General features: G+C 48.3%; 2 protein-coding genes across 5 annotated transcripts in view; one reads left to right on the top strand and one right to left on the bottom strand.

Moving 5' to 3' along the window:
- Positions 1-16,943, top strand: part of dnah6 (dynein, axonemal, heavy chain 6) — a 1,317,984-nt gene that overhangs the window by 295,935 nt on the left and 1,005,106 nt on the right. The window lies entirely within an intron of this gene.
- Positions 1-16,943, bottom strand: part of LOC147124821 (tyrosine-protein kinase JAK2-like) — a 414,008-nt gene that overhangs the window by 264,932 nt on the left and 132,133 nt on the right. For both annotated transcript variants that reach the window (XR_015079093.1, XM_085993603.1), the window contains exon 2: positions 11,570-11,627. The gene's annotated coding sequence lies outside the window, so the exon portion shown is untranslated. The remainder of the gene's footprint in view (positions 1-11,569; positions 11,628-16,943) is intronic.

Here is a 16,943-nt window from a genome sequence, read left to right as displayed (position 1 = left end):
TTGAGACGTTTGTGAGGTGCGATAAGGCACTATATAAAAATATACAACTCAAAATGCAATTATGGAAACTTGACTAATTCACCACTTTTTGGGCCACTGGGGAAAATGTGCTCCAGCAAATGTTATATTTTGACATTTTTAACTTTTTCAAAAAACTGAAAGAAAACTAGAAAAAGTGAATGACTCTCAGACAATGCACGATCATGGCATCAGCCATATTATACTTTGTCTCCCCTCTACTGTAAGCAAATTAAAATGTCTTGTAAGATACTTTGGGGGGAAAATTTGGTTGATTTGCGCCTCCCGCGCTAACAGGGCGCAAAGCAACTAGCGTCTGGGTGCGGCGCCGCCAACACCTCCCGTGAAATTCAGTGGAAGATTAGCAGTGGCGGTAACCGTTAGTGCCCCGCGGTGCTGTGCGACGATGTCATTGCCGTGCGCAGCGCCCCGCTTGCGATTTTCGGTAGCGCCCCCTGACTTACTGCCGGATGCTATGTCCGATAGGGTCAAGGGGGGCCTACCTGCAACCAGGGCGGCGCAAATTAATGGGGAGGTGCCAGGCGGCCATTTTTTTTGCTGGCCGCCTGCCAGAACCTGCCCCCCGTTGATGTCCCCGGCCTTCTGTGCAGCCCCCCCAACCCACCCCCACGGGGTGCTGGCTGCGCTCCGTGAGCCCGGCACTTTTACCAGCACTCCAATCCCTGGTGGCCCAGCTGGGGCACAAGCTGCACAAGTCCCCTCCGCTTTAATAAGGGGAGGAATGCCTGCAGTACCATGGCGCGACGTGCTGCAGCCAAACGTAGCGGCGTGATATTCACTCGCAGTGCCCCAGGACATTTGCTACCAGTGACTTTTGGGCGCAGGGGTGCTAATTTTTTTGGAAAGTAGCGCCCCAGCGAAGTCCGCGCAACCCAATTTTTCCCCCTTTCCAAAGGTCCATAATTGTTGCATTCAGACCCCTGCAGCAATTGTTGCCAGAGTGAAGCTTTAAGCCTGAACAGAATTTACGCTGCAGTTCCCTTTCTCAGCATGGGTTCCAGCCCGGCAACATCCTATTTGCACACAGCATGGCTGGATCGCAAACTCTCCTACCCAGGAGAGGGCTCTGCACATGTTACGTGCATGCTCAGAACTCCTCTCGCAGCAATTAAGACAGTGAGGGCTGGCATGTCTACACTCTAAACAGTAAAAATTAATCCCAATTAGGTAAAAAAACACAAGTGTCCCCGGGTGCTGCAGAGGCTGCTCCTGAGCACTTTATAAATCCAGTCTGACACTGCACTGGGGTTTACAGAATGATACAGCACAGAAGGAGGCCATTTGGCCCATTGTGTCTGTGCCAGCTCTTTGAAAACGCTATATTTGTATTCCGTGTGGTCAAATTAGGGTCGCCAACCGGCCATGATTGCCTGGAGTCTCCAGGAATTGGAAAGGCAATCTCCAGGACTGTCGGTTTTCATGAACCAGATGATACACTCAGTCATAACCTCCTCATACACTGCTCTTGTCTTTCTGATATACTTAATAATCATTACATCTATACTGTTGAATAGGAAACTCTAATATGCAAATCACTTCCATCATTCTGTACTCAGATATTGAAATCTTGCCCTTCATTAAGCTCACTAGTTCCAAGTCTAATTTTGATTTGACTGTGTAGCTGAAAAATGCTCCACAAATTCATCATGAATGATCATTAACAAGCAAAAAACCTGACCCTTTACACTTGCCTTTTTGGAAGGAGATGAATACCCAGATTAACACTAAAAGCAGACTTTTTATTATCTGTTCTTGGGCTCAGGTCAACACTGATGGGGGGTGGCAGGAGGCCACGTGATGTGAAAAGAGCTACAATATGCAAAACCGTGTCACATATGCTGTTAACAGGGCCTCACAGAAAGGAGGCCTATAGTCTTGTCAGTGAACTATTCAAAGCAAACACAACATTAACAATTTCAACTTTTATTTATAACTGGTCACTGTCCATTGCAACTTCATTAAGAATCTCTGCTCTCCCTGCCAACTCCCCCACGCCCGCCCCCCCCCCCCCCGCCGCCCACTCTTATTTTTCCTCTTTAAAAACCTGGCTATTAAGCAGCTGTAATGTAGTTCACCATAACATCCAAAATCAGGAGACCAATGCACGCTAAAAGCTCCACAGTTAATTCAATAACTTAAACATTCCTTCTTGTCTACTTGAGGAGCAGATACCTCCCCTGCTCCAACAGCTCAAAGTATAAAAAAATACGTAGGGCTGGATTTTCAATGGGCCGTGGAGTCGGGATTGGAGGCGTGTGGGGGTTTAAAATCCCGAAATCGGGGGTCCCGACCCCATCCCACCTCCATGCCAGTTTCAAAGGAGGCGGATACCCGCCCCGCACTGGGACCCGCCTCCCCGAGGCGGGAAGGGGATTAGTACCAATTAACTGCCTGTTAACAGGTAGTTAACAGGCAGTTTTTAGCCTAATCCCTATTTTCATTGGTGAAATGTGGGATTCCCGACGGCTCCAAAACACGCCAAGTTAGCGAGGTGGGCCGTCGGGATGAAGGGCTTGGAGGGGTCGAGATGTCCAGTGTTCAGGTGAGTGATGGGTGCATGAGTGCAGAGGTAAGTGTGTTTGGTCTGTGTGAAGTGTTTAAAGAAGTTCTACTAACCTTTACTTACCTTTACAGCTTTCCTTCCTTCAGGTCTCGGGAGTCCCTCATCTCATCGGCACAGAAAGCAGAATGGCTGCCAGCTGTCAAAATCTGCAGCCTCTGCTTTCAGTTCTGGGGAGATCACTAAATCATCCTGAGAGGAAGGAATTAACCTGGAGTACAGATTGTCAGTCAAAACACTGATATTTCATCTGTCAAAAGGTCTTGACAGATGAAATTTCAATCTGTGACATCACCTGTTGCCGGGTGGCCCTTAATTGGCCTGCTGAGCCCGCTGGGCGGGCTCAACAAGGTCAATCAAGTCAAAACCGCATGGGTTGGCTAGAACTCGATGGAGGCAGGACTACAACCCCAAAAGTTGTAGTCCCACCTCCTACCCGACTCCTCAATGAAAATCCAGCCCGTAGTGTTCCATGCCATTAAATCACTTAATTTAATGAATTTGGCTGAATTCTGGTCCTAACACAAACAGGAAGTGATGTGGGCTTGTAACCTATCGCCCGTGCAACTAGACAACATACTTTTGAACCATTCCAACTTGGTCCAGATTGTTCAGAAGTAACCTCATGAATAGCTCCATCACTATTTGCCTGGAAGCTGGGTGCTTACCCGAATAAAGTTGCAAAGCTGGTACATCATTTAACAATTGCACCCGTTTGTATTTCTAAGTGGAAAAGATGGTTAACTTTCAGGGGCTTTACCCATGAACTCTTGATGCAGAAGGATTCTTGCTCGCTCACCTCCCCAGGACATCCGCCCATATATTTGCTTAACAAGTGTGGTCAAGTGTGAAGCAGCAGGAAACCACAGTTCACGTGTTAATGGCAACACAGCACTCGAAAAGACAACTTGGACTGTGTAAGGTCTTCAATGTTTTTCTACGAAGTCCCACTTTAAGCACTATAAAAACACCAGTATATAAAAATAAACTCCACTGAGATTGCTTTTCACCACCAGCATTTACATTCTGCAACTTTCTGTCAGTTTGCGAAATGCAGACATTATAAATTTTACATTTATATATGAATTTGGGGGGCGGGGGGTTAAGAGAGGAAAGCATAAAGAGACCGAATGCAAACAATATGTAGATGTTGTAGATGCATTCCACCGCTGAAATTAAAACCTCTTTGTAACAAACTAAAGGAAGCAACTATGGATAATTTAAAGTGGGAATACTGTGCTAACCATTCCCAGGCAAAGGCCGGTGTGATGGTTGTGGCTGGGTAAGTGGGAGAGCACAAAATATATTATGAAACTGGGATAAGTTCCGACACAAAATGTAGCAACATGTATTGGCAATACGGCACTACCTCAATCTATACCGATAAATACCCGCAAGTTCAGTCCGACTCGAGACCACTCTTTCAAAATGTTCTGCCTCCTGGACCCAACTCTTCTGGCCATTGGGCCCCCAGCTCTGGTCCCACTCTTGACTTTCGACCTTGCGGGCCCATCCCGAGCAGCAACTGTTTAAAGTCTGTCTCGTCACTAACCTCTGCTGCTTCCTCTCCCCATTCTGTCTGGTGCCTTCCTTCCCTGCTTGTTTATTTTTTTTTAGTTGACCTGTTTTTGGCCTCTCTTTTCTTTCCATACTTTTTTGGGGCCCAGCAGCTGGGAGCCCCCCCTCCCCCGATATCCTCAGACCGTATCCACACTCCCTACTCCAAGGAGAAGACATTTTCAAGCATTTTTCCTCTTTTTAAAAAATTGAAGTTAAAGAAGGACTTTTGTTTTTTAAATTTGGTGCTTCAGCCACCATAGTTACAGGGGATACAACGACATAGCTCTTCAATTCTCCAAACAGGATCGTTACAGCAAGCAACTCCAAAAAACATTTCGCACTGCTTCAATTTTAGTGCACATATATACACTCATAGTGACAGCAAAACAGTTTATCCTCTATCCCACCCCAGGCAGTGCCACAGGAGATCTACCAATTGCTAAATATATTGGCCCAGAAATTCGGGTCTTCACGGGTGAGTACGCACGGGGTACTCACCCGTAAGCCTAATGGAAGTGCCGGTTTCGTGCATGCACTGCGCATGCGTGGGAAACCGGCACTTCCGTTCCTCTGAAAGCAGGGGTTCAGAGGCCGAACGCGTGCGCGGGAGAGGCTGCGCGTGCGCATCAAACTTGCGGTCTTTTTGCAGGTTTTCCCGGGAGGGTAAGTCTCCAGAAGTTAGACATGTAAAAAGCAGTCGCAAGGCCTGCTTTTTACAAAGTAAGTGGTGAATTAATTAAAATTAAAACATTTTTTCCACAGGTTTATTATTTTTAAATACTTTAAAGAAAGGTAAGTTTATTTTTAGCCCTGTTAGAAAATGTAATTAATTTTATCAAAAATTTAAATTATTGTTTAAAATAGTTATTTCATGTAATTTATACTTTATTTTAAAAATGTGATTTAAAAAAAAAATTATTTAAAGATTTAGTGATGTTTTGGGGCTTATATTATTTATAGGTTTGACAGGTCTTACTTATGAATGAAGCATTCCCTGCTACCATTGGCTCTCCATGGCCCACGTGATCCCAGGGGACGCATTGAACTGACTGCACCCCTGGGATACGCAAGCACTGCGCGCCGGCAGTTGGAGTAGGCCCAGGATCGGAATCCCACGCGGGCCCACAGCTCAACGGCCAGCGCGGTAGGTAAGTGCAGGTCGGGGGCTTGCACCCGCGGGAAGCCCCCGACCCGAAATTCTGGGCCATTGATTACATTACATTGTGGCGGAGCCACTAAGGGACTCCGATCAAATGTATATAATTCCCTTTAACAATATGTTAACTACAGCCTGAGTCTGTATCCTTGTATATATTGTTTGCATGTACAGAGCGCGGTCCCTTTAAGAGCGCGGGCAAACGCGATGACGTCATGCCGTTCATCACGTGATCCCCCATCGGCGGGAAAAACGTGATGACGTCATGACGCCAGCCACGGGACCGTCCAAGCAGTCCTCGTGGAGCTTCCGAACTGACTAGACCTGTATTCGTAGTTTTCTTGCATCTGTTTGTTAAACTCAATTAGTTTCACATTAAACATCGTTTGTTTGATCGCCTGAGTCGACCTCAGTCTCTTGATAGGAACTAGACATTCCTACATTGGTGACCCCGACTTTTGCGAACGGTTTTCGCAGGAGGAACGAAGCATGGAAACGAAGCTTTTGCGGTGATGCAGCAGTACTGCGCTGCCACAAGGCGCCATCCCCCACAGACACCACCCCAGCTCCTCAACCTTCGGGGCTGTGCTCCTACCACGTGCGGTTTGGCGCGAAAGACAGATGTTGCCGCCCTCCCTGCACCTTCTCTCCCCCCAAAAAAACTGCAACCCCGGCAAAAGAAGAACGGGTCTGACGGGTGCCCCACGGCTGCGATGGCAATCGGAAATTCTGGCAAGCTGTTGTTCATCATCGATTCCATCTCTGGTCGGTGATTCCTGTGCGACACCGGCGCACAGTGCAGCATTATACCCGCGTCCGCTATTGATGTTCAAGCTGGGAGGCACGGCCTCTCCCTCGAAGCGGCTAATGGCGGAGCTATCCGGACCTTCGGCAAACGGCGGGTCCAGGTGTGCTTCGGCGGCCAGTGATTTGTTTGGGAATTTGTTACGGCCAGGGTTTCACAAGCCATCCTCGGCGCGGATTTCCTGTGCGCCAACGGCCTCCTGGTCAATGTGAGGAACCGGCGACTGATCAATGCGGCCACGTTTCACTCCGTTCCTTGCCACCGTGGTACCACCGTGTCGCACACCGTCTCCTGCGCTTTCCCAACTCCGGACGAGTTCGCTCGCCTGCTCGGTGAATTTCCGGACCTGACCAGACCTACGTTCTCCTCTACGGCCACGAAGCATGGTGTGGAACACCACATCACTACCACCGCCCCCCCGGTCCACGCGCGGGCCCGGTGCCTCGAACCCGGCAAGCTGGCGGTCGCGAAGGCGGAGTTCGCTATGATGGAACGCCTGGGGATTATTCGCCGGTCCAATAGTCCCTGGTCTTCGCCTCTCCACATAGTACCGAAACCTGGCGGCGGATGGCGGCCATGCGGCGACTATACGACGCTACCACTCCTGATCGATACCCGATCCCCCACATTCAGGATTTCTCTGCCCATTTCGCTGGGAACACCGTGTTTTCCAAGGTGGATCTGGTCCGAGGCTACCACCAGGTCCCAGTACACCCGCAGGACATGCAGAAGACCGCAGTCATAACCCCATTCAGCCTTTTTGAATTTCTGAGGATGCCTTTTGGGTTGAAGAATGCTGCCCAGGCCTTCCAGCGCCTCATGGACTCCGTGCTGCGGGACCTCAAGTTCCTTTTAGTCTATTTAGACGACATCCTCGTGGCCAGTCAAAATAAGGAGGAACACATCGCGCACCTACGCACCCTCTTTCGTCGCCTCAGCTAACACTGCCTGATTCTCAACCCGGCCAAGTGTCAGTTTGGTCTGCCCCACATTGATTTCCTGGGACATCGCATTACATCGGAGGGAGCGGTGCCTTTGCAAGTAAAGGTAGAGGCGGTGACATCCTTTCCGCGCCCGCAGACCATCAAGGCCCTGCAGGAGTTCCTCAGGATGGTAAACTTTTACCACCGCTTCGTGCCTAAGGCAGCTCTGCTCATGCAGCCCCTGTACGAGGCCCTCAAGGGCAAGTCTGGCAAGGACCCGGTAAGCTGGACGGTCGACATGGACCGGGCGTTGATTGACACAAAAAGCGCCCTCGCCAACGCGACCATGCTGGCACACCCACTGCCAAGTGCCACCATTGCCCTCACCACTGACGCGTCAGACTACGCCATCGGCGCAGTGCAGGAACAGTGGGTAAATGGAACGTGGCAACCGCTGGCGTGCTTCAGCTGTCAACGATGGCAAAACGAGCGGAAATACAGTACCTTCGACCGGGAGTTGCTGGCTCTTTTTCTGACCATCCGCCATTTCTGGTTCTTGCTGGAAGGACGTCCTTTCACTGCTTTTGTAGACCATAAGCCACTAACGTTCGCTATGGCCAAGACTGCCGAACCGTGGTCAGCCCGACAACAGCGTCAGTTAACGTTTATCTCTGAATTCACTACTGATATTCAGCACATGGCCGGTAAAGACAACCTGGTGGCGGATTGCCTCTCCCGCGCGACCGTTCAAGCAGTCCAGCTCGGCATCGACTATGCCCTCATGGCTGCGGATCAAGCCTCGGATCCAGAGGTGCAAGCTTACCGAACCAGCCCCTCTAGTCTCCAAGCGGCCGACGTCAAATTCCACACCGCAGGCACCACACTACTTTGTGACGTCTCTGTCGGAGATCCTCGCCCTATCGTGCCGGTCGCCTGGCGCCAAAAAGACACCATACACGGGTTGTCACACGCTGGCATGAAGGACTCGCAAAGGCTGATGTCGTCCAAGTTTGTTTGACGGGGCATGCATATGGATGTCCGCGACTGGGCCAACACCTGCGTGGTCTGCCAAAAGGCCAAGGTGCAACGTCACGTCAAAGCTCCATTGGCCACCTTCGCTGTTCCGGAGCGACGGTTCGATCACGTGAATGTGGACCTGGTGGGGCCACTTCCACCTTCTCATGGGTTTACACATATCCTTACGATGGTAGACTGCACCACTAGATGGCCAGAGGCAGTTCCCTTGTCATCCACCACTTCGGCAGACGTAGCCAGGGCATTCATCTCCTCTTGGGTTGCCCGTTTCGGGGTACCGGCGGACATCTCTTCTGATCGTGGACCGCAGTGGCTCAGGGGCTCGGCATCAATCTACATCGCACCACAGCCTACCATCCACAGGCAAACGGCCTGTGCGAACGGTTTCACAGGTCGCTCAAAGCCGCACTGAGGGCCAGCCTCCAAGGCGCTGGGTGAGTGGACAGGCTACCATGGGTCCTGTTGGGTCTTCGCACGGCACCCAAGGAAGATCTTCGCTCGTCCTCGGCAGAGCTCGTCTATGGCCACCCGCTACGCGTACCAAGGGATTTCCTTCCGACTCCAACAGAGCCATGGTCCGCATCCAATCAACTCATCAGCCACCAGAAGGTAGCCAGGTGTTATGCACCAGTACCAACGTCGCATCACGGCTTTCAGAGCTCCCACGTCCAAGCAGAGCTGAAGAACGCCGAATATGTGTTCATCCACCACGACGCTCATCGGGATCCGCTCAAGGCCCCTTACACTGGTCCTTTCCGCGTGCTAGAGCCAGGAGGCAAAACTTTCTCAGTGGATGTCGGAGGTAAACCGGACCACATTTCGGTTGACCGGTTGAAGCCGGCACACTTGGACCTTGACCGCCCAGTCGAGACCGCACAGCCGCCAAAACGTGGCCGACCGCCCACCGTCGCCGTGCCAGATCAAGCGCAACCGCCCGCCAGCCTGCCCGCCGTCCAGCAGCTTCCACTCCAACTGTACAGAAGTCGCTCTGAGAGGCTTGTCAGGCCTCCTTGCCATTTCACTTTTTCTGTTCAAGACAATTCTGGGGGGGCGCATGTGGCGGAGCCACTAAGGGACTCCGATCAAATGTATATAATTCCCTTTAACAATATGTTAACTACAGCCTGAGTCTGTATCCTTGTTCCTGTTCCTGGGACTAGGGACAGGGTCACTGGCAAGGCTTGGAAGCTAAGCAGAGCCAGGCCTGGTTAATACCTGGTAGAGGTGACCATCAGGGAAGACCAGGTGTAGAAGGTCACGGAAGGAGCCCCGGGAGGGGCGGCTGGTGAGCAGGCCCGGGCGTTGGACAGGAGGAATGGCGGAAATGGAATGGCGGCGCGCACAGACGCAGCGGCTTTGCTTCTCCCAGGACGGTGCTATTTACGTTTAATGTTAATGTTATTTGTACTGGACTCATGGGAGCTTGCAAGATCACATTTCGTTGTTTATGTACTTGTACAATGACAATAAAGTTGAATTATTAATATATTGTTTGCATGTACAGAGCGCGGTCCCTTTAAGAGCACGGGCAAACGCGATGACGTCACGACGTTCATCACGTGATTCCCCATCGGCGGGAAAAACGTGATGATGTCATGACGCCAGCCATGGGACCGTCCAAGCAGTCCTCATGGAGCTTCCGAACTGACTAGACCTGTATTCGTAGTTTTCTTGCATCTGTTTGTTAAACTCAATTAGTTTCACATTAAACATTGTTTGTTTGATCGCCTGAGTCGACCTCAGTCTCTTGATAGGAACTAGACATTCCTACAACATAGTATTTACAGCATAGAAACAGGCCCAACGGGTCCATGCCGATGTTTATGCTCCATGTGAGCCTCCTCAAACCTTACTTCATCTCACCCTGTCAACATATCCTCCTATTCCTTTCTCCCTCATGTACTTATCTAGCTGCTCCTTAAATGTAGCTATGCTATGTGCCTCAACCACTCCAAGTTCCACATTCTAACCAGTGTAAAGAATTTCTTTCTGAATTCCTTATTGGATTTATTAGTGACTATTTTATATTTATGGACCCTAGCTTTGGACTCCCCCACAAGTGGAAACATCTCCATATCTACCCTATCGAACCCCTTCATAATTTTAAAGACCTCTATCATTTTACCACTCAGCCTTCTCTTATCTAGAGAGAGAAAGTCTGTTCAATCTTTTCTAATAGTTATAACCTCTCAGTCCTTGTAAAACTTTTTTGCGCCTTCTCCAGTGCTTCTGTATTCTCTTTGTAATATGGAGGCCAGAACGGAGCACAGTACACCAAGTGCGATCTAACTAAGGTCCTATACAAGTTTAACATAACTTTTCCATAACATTTGGAGACATTTATGCTTAAACAATGAGCGTTTCAATCCAATCACACAGGGCAAGGCACCGTGACAAAACTTACTATTCCTGTGTTCACTCATTAGTGATCACGTACTTTAACGTTTAACGAGTTTGTGGAACTCTTCCTGTGTGGATGCCTCCAAAAATGGTGGAGGATGCATCTCCATCTGACTCCGAAGAAATTCCAAGGAAGTAAGTTACCGAACCTCCTCCCCCCACCCACTATATATAAAATGTGAAAACAACTGGGATTCATTCCATTGAGTGAAACCATAAATAACATCACTACCTCATACCCTCCCCCCTCAACACCCCTAAAAAATCTCATCACTATAAAATCTGAGATTTGATGCCAAGTTACCATCTGGAGCATACTCTGAACAAACGGACTTTCAAAGTTCAGCAGTGCAAAACCATAGCTCTGTTCCTCGGGTATTACTCAGATCCAAAAACCAAAAGCAGAAATACATCGGCACACCCGCAAAAAAATTAAACCTTACAGTTTCAAATATAAAATTACCAAACACAGAAAAACAAGTGCCTGGACTTTCCTGCCATTGATAAATTTACTGGCCAATTTTCCAACTGTTTTAACCCATCCAGTTTCTGCACCCACCAACTTAAACCGTTTTCTCAGTTCTTGACAGTGCCCACATGCACTGCAATGGTTTATCAGTGTGGGTAGGTTGGTGGAATTACCAACACACCCACATTAGTATAAACCTATGCTTTTGAAAGCAGTGCAAACTCTCATTGGTAACTCTCAATTGCCACGTTTGTTTTCAAATTGCCCCTCCTCTGTCGTTCACGGATGAATTCAGGTCTTCTGTTGTGCAGGACTACAGCTGTGTACGGAGACTGAATAAATACTGTCTCCTCCCCACCCCATGGTGAATTGCTCCAGCACCAGCCATAGAATACGTATGACACTAAAAAATTGGACCAGTCTTCATTCCGGTTTACAGTTGATGTGGAATGCAGCTAAGTACATTGTGATCAATTTTAACTGTTTCAGCTCCAGCACCACCCATATAGCAGGCACTCAGCACTGGCAGGTACATACCTGGGATATCTGGTAAACTTACTGCTGGAAAATTTAAAGCAAAAAGTTTTCAAATAAACCCAATTTTAAAAATAATTTCACTTACCTCACAAGCCTCTATAAATCCACAGCACATACCAGATTCGACCCACCACTCTTTAAATCTAAAATTCAAAAAATATAAACAAACATTCACTGAAATGGAATTATACTTACGATATAGATACAATGACCAAAAGCCACAACATGTTTAAGCCTGCCTTAAATAAAAGCCTGCCTTAACTTAAATCAAATTTCAACCTGTTGGCAACACAAGCATAAAGCCACAACTGTAAGGTTTCAGAGAGACGCAACACCCTCCCCGCTCCCCCCACCCCGCCCCCCGCTCAGTTCTTTTAAGAATTCTGCACAGCATCACAATAGAGGTTGTCCGACTATCCTCCCCTGGTGTAACCGCTCCATATATCTACAACTGAACAGCGATGGAAGAAGCTTCAAACATGGTCACTGAAACTGGAGTTAAAATTAAGCCCATTAATTAATACAAGGCGGCAGGGCACAGAGCGGTTAATTTTGAGCTAACTTGCCGGGCGGGAAACCCACAGGATCGGTTGGAACCCCAGTTTTGCATCCTGCCCAATATCACTCTCCATTGACATCAATGGCTGTAAAACCGACGGTGCGCCCGATCCAGTCAGTTTCCCGACAGGCAGTTAAAATTGCTCCACGACTCTCAGGTGGCAAGGCACAGGCTGCCACCTCAAATTCCTCGTATCAGAACCTCCGGACCTCAAAAGACGTTGCTGAAGGGAATGCATTCGAGGTTACTGTTCTTTTGCGGAGAAGTATCCAAACTGAATCAGACTGCGGGGGTCACCCTGGATCCAAGCAGTAGGCATATAGTGCCAAACACCTGGGAGCAATTCATCTACCCACCCCTCTCAGCTGAAAAATGGCAGGAGGCACAGGGAATATACAACACTGATAAACTATGATTCGCGCAGTGTGCACCATGAAGTGCGATCCAATTTTAACCGATCCACAGATCTACTTGCATTGGAGGCAGTTCAGAGACGATTCACACAGTTGATTCCTGAGATGAGGGGGTTGACTTATGAAGAAAGGTTGAGCAGGTTGGGCCTCTACTCATTGGAGTTTAGAAGAATGAGAGGTGATCTTATTGAAACATCCAAGATGCTGAGGGAGCTCGACAAGGTAGATGCAGAGAGGATGTTTCCCCTCGTGGGGAAATCTAGAACTCGGGGGCATAGCTTCAGAATAGAGGGTCACCCTTTTAGAACTGAGAAGGAGGAATTTCTTCTCTCAGAGGGTCGTAAATCTGGGGAATTCTCTGCCCCAAAGAGCGGTGGATGCTAGGTCATTAAATACATTTAAGGTGGAGATAGACAGACTTTTACAAGATAAGGGAGTGAAGGGTTATGGGGAGCAGCCAGGGAAGTGGCTTTGAGCCCGAGATCAGCCATGATCTTATTGAATGGCGGAACAGGCTCGAGGGGCCAAATGGCCTATTCCTGCTCCTATTTCTTATGTTCTTATGGTCTTACGTAACCAGGCTAATGTTCCCTTTAAATTGCTCGATGACGCAGCAATTGGTCGATGGCGCAGCAATCGGAGGTGTACTGGGCAGGCCGCTCACAAGTTGTTCCCTCGAAGAGACCACACGTGCGCGGCCACGCAGCAAACTTAAAGGTACCGCGCATTGAAATACACCCCTCCAATCAGGTTTCTGCCCCTGCCACAGCACTGAAACAGCCCTCATCAAAGTCACAAATGTCATCCTGTGTGACTGTGACCACAGTAAACTATCCCTCCTCATTGTTTTTGACCTGGCTGCATTCTTTGATCACACCATCCTCCTCAAACGCCTCCATTGTCCAGCTGCGTGGGATTGTCCTTGCCTGGTTCCATTCCTATCTATCCAGTCATAGCCAGAGAATCACCTTCAATGGCTTCTATTCCCGTCCCTGCACTGTTACCTCTAGAGTCCCCCAACGATCCATCCTTCGCCCCCTCCTATTTCTCACCTACATGCCATCCCTCAGTGCCATTATCCAAAAACACAAATAAAAAAGCAAAATACTGCGGATGCTGGAAATCTGAAATAAAAACAGAAAATGCTTGAAATACTCAGCAGGTCAGGCAGCATCTGTGGCGAGAGAAACAGAGTTAACGTGAAAGGGCACTGACCCGAAACGTTAACTCTGTTTCTCTCTTCACAGATGCTGCCTGACCTGCTGTGTATTTCCAGCATTTTCATAGAATCATAGAATGGTTACAGCTTAGGAGGCCATTCGGCCCGTCCCAGCTCTCTGCAAGAGCACTCCAGCTAGTCCCAAACCCCTGCCCATTCCCTGTAGCCGTGCAAATTTTATTGCTTCAGGTACTTATCTGAATCCCTCTTGAAAGCCATGATTGAATCTGCCTCCACCACCCTTTGTTGTGCATTCCAGATCATAACCACTTGCTGCGTAAAAAAGTTTTTCCTCATGTCGCCTTTGGATCTTCTGACAATCACCTTAAATCTGTGTCCTTTGGTTCTCGACCCTTCCGCCAATGGAAATAGTTTCTCGATCTACTCTGTCCAGACCCTTCATGATTTATCAAATCTCCTCTCAATGTTTTCTGCTCTAAGGGGAACAACCCCAGCTTCTCCAATCTATCTACATATATTATAGACGTATAATGGTGCCAAATTCATGATCCTTGTTACAGATGTGAAGCTAGAAACCCTAGCACCTAATTCAGCCCCTCGTTCCTGGGTGGAGTGATACAGTCCACTTTTTAAGGCTGCAAATGACATTGCCACATTGATTCCCTGTGCACGCACAGTATCCACATCATGTTGACTGAGGTCTTTGTTCTTTATGGAATTCTAACAACCACAAAGAGGAGATTGATTGCTCGGAGATCATTCTTCACACAACATGCAACCAACAGACCTACGGCCGGCATTAAGATCAGCGCGCGTCATTGTTACGCAATTCCACGCAAAGAGGAATGCCTACGGAATTTGGTGATGGCTAACCCAATTTATCAAATCAAAATCAAATCAAATCAACTTTTATTGTCATTGTTAGTGCACAAGTGCAGTACAATGAAATGTAGGCTTGCGGCTCCCGAGAGTGTACATTTGGATTAAGACATTTAAACATTCAACATACATTTGGCTTGTAATACATTAACATAAACATAACCATAATAAAGTGCATTGGCAGATGTGCAGGCTTTAGAGTTTATTTGTGGAGTTCAGTAGGATGACAGCCCTGGGAAAGAAGCTGTTCCTAAATCTGGTCGTTCGGGTGCGAATGCATCTGTAGCGTCTCCCAGATGGCAGGAGGGCGAACAGACTGTGGCTGGGGTGGGTAGGGTCTTTGATGATGGACCGTGACCTCCGTAGACAGCGTTTCCGGTATATGTGCTCTATGGTCGGTAGCCGGGTGCCGGTAATGCGTTGGGCAGTTTTGACTACCCGCTGCAGGGCTTTCCGGTCATAGTAGCTACAGCTGCCATACCATACTGTGATACAGTTCGTCAGGATGCTCTCTATTGTGCAGCGGTAAAAGTTAGAGAGGATCAGGGGTGACAGGTTACATCCCTTCAGCCTCCTTAGGAAATATAGGCGCTGCTGGGCCTTCTTCACCAGAGAGGAGGTATTGAGGGACCAGGAGAGGTCTTCCGTGATGTGGACTCCGAGGAACTTAAAGCTGTCCACCCTTTCCACCACAGCCCCATTGATGTGGATGGGGGTGTGACTTCCGCCTTTGGACTTCCTGAAGTCCACAATGATTTCTTTGGTTTTCTTGATTTTGATTTTTTTGATTTTGATTTTTGATTTGATTTGATTTGATTTGATTTTGATTTCTTAAGTTAAACAGTTAATTGGCATAGTTAGGACAATGCTACAGTACTGCCAATGCTAGAGTTGGGCCAATGGCATAATTGGGTCAATGGCATTGTAAGGCCAACAGCATAGTTGGGGCAATGCTTGAGTTGGGCCCATGCTCGAGTTGGCAAAGTGTCTGTTTCCTAGGTTATTGTCTTATGGATTGAGTTACAGTTTCTTCCACTTAATGTTTTTCCCAGATACCACATTCAATTCTGGCAATAGTGCTGCCAATGTGCTCCGGTTCCCACATTATCCTACCGTTGATCACGGTCTGTGCCAGTAAAGGGCAGATAAACAGTGATAGCACTGGAGCAAAATAAGATTTACACAGACCCCTGGTTAAGGGTGGACAGTCCAAAAATAACACAACACTTGAATTTATAGAATGCTTTTCAAGCCAAAAAAAACCCTCAAAATACTTCATGCTTTGAATTACTTTTGAAAGGCAGTGTATATTACATATGCAGCTGCTAAAAATGCAACAGGTGGACCAGATCCGAAGACTCGTCCAGTTCCACATGCATGCTAACGACACCCAGCTCTACCTTACCACCACCTATCTCGAACCCTCCACTGCCTCTGATTGGTCATGCTGCTCGTCAGAAATCCAGTATTAGATGAGCAGAAATTCTTCCAATTAAAAATTGGGAAGACCGAAGCCATTGTCTTTGGTCCCCACCACAAACTCCGTTCCCTAGCCACCAATTCCATCCCTTTCCTTGGCAACTGTCTAATGCTGAACCAGACTGCTCGCAACCTTGGCATCCTATTTGACCCTGAGCAGAGCTTCTGACCCCATATCCGCTCCATCACCAAGACTGCCTACTTCCACCTCCGTAACATCGCCCATCTCCGCACCTGCCTCAGCTCATCTGCTGCTGAAAACCTCATCCATGCCGTTCTTACCTCCAGACTCGACTATGCCAATGCTCTCTTGGCCGGCCTCCCACCTTGCACCCTCTGTAAACTTCAGCTGATCCAAAACACTGCTGCCCATATCCTGCCCATATCCTAACTCGCACCCAGTCTAGTTCATCCATCACCCCTGTACTTAGTGACCTACATTGGCACCCGATCCGGCAATGCCTCAGTTTTAAAATTCTCATCCTTGTTTTCAAATCCCTCCATGGCCTCACCCCTCCCGATCTGTACAACCTCTTCCAGATGTACAGCCCTCCGAGATTTCTGCGCTCCTCCAACTCGGGCCTCTTGTGCATCCCCGATTTTCGCCGCTCCACCATTGGCGGCCGTGCCTTCAGCTGCCTAGGGCCTAAGCTCTGGAATTCCCTCCCTAAAGCTCTCTGCCTCTCCACCTTTAAGAAGCTCGTTAAAACCTACCTCCTTGATTTGTCCTAATATCTCATGGCTCAGTGTCATATTGTCTCAAAGCTCCTGTGAAGCGCCTTGAGAAGTTTTACTACCTTAAGGGTGCTATATAAATACAAGTTGTTGTTGTATTCCTTGCATCAGAGCAACTGTAACCAAGAAAACAGCAAAGAACTTGTTTTGAAAACACAGTTCCCTTATTTTTCCGTCAATGAGGCCCAGTATCTTCTTTTAAATTGTTAGGGCA

Source organism: Somniosus microcephalus, chromosome 1 (genome assembly GCF_052327205.1).
Source record: "Somniosus microcephalus isolate GS21.2 chromosome 1, FLI_Smic_1.0, whole genome shotgun sequence".
In the NCBI taxonomy this organism is placed as follows: domain Eukaryota; kingdom Metazoa; phylum Chordata; class Chondrichthyes; order Squaliformes; family Somniosidae; genus Somniosus; species Somniosus microcephalus.
This window is presented reverse-complemented; position numbering and strand designations above follow the sequence as displayed.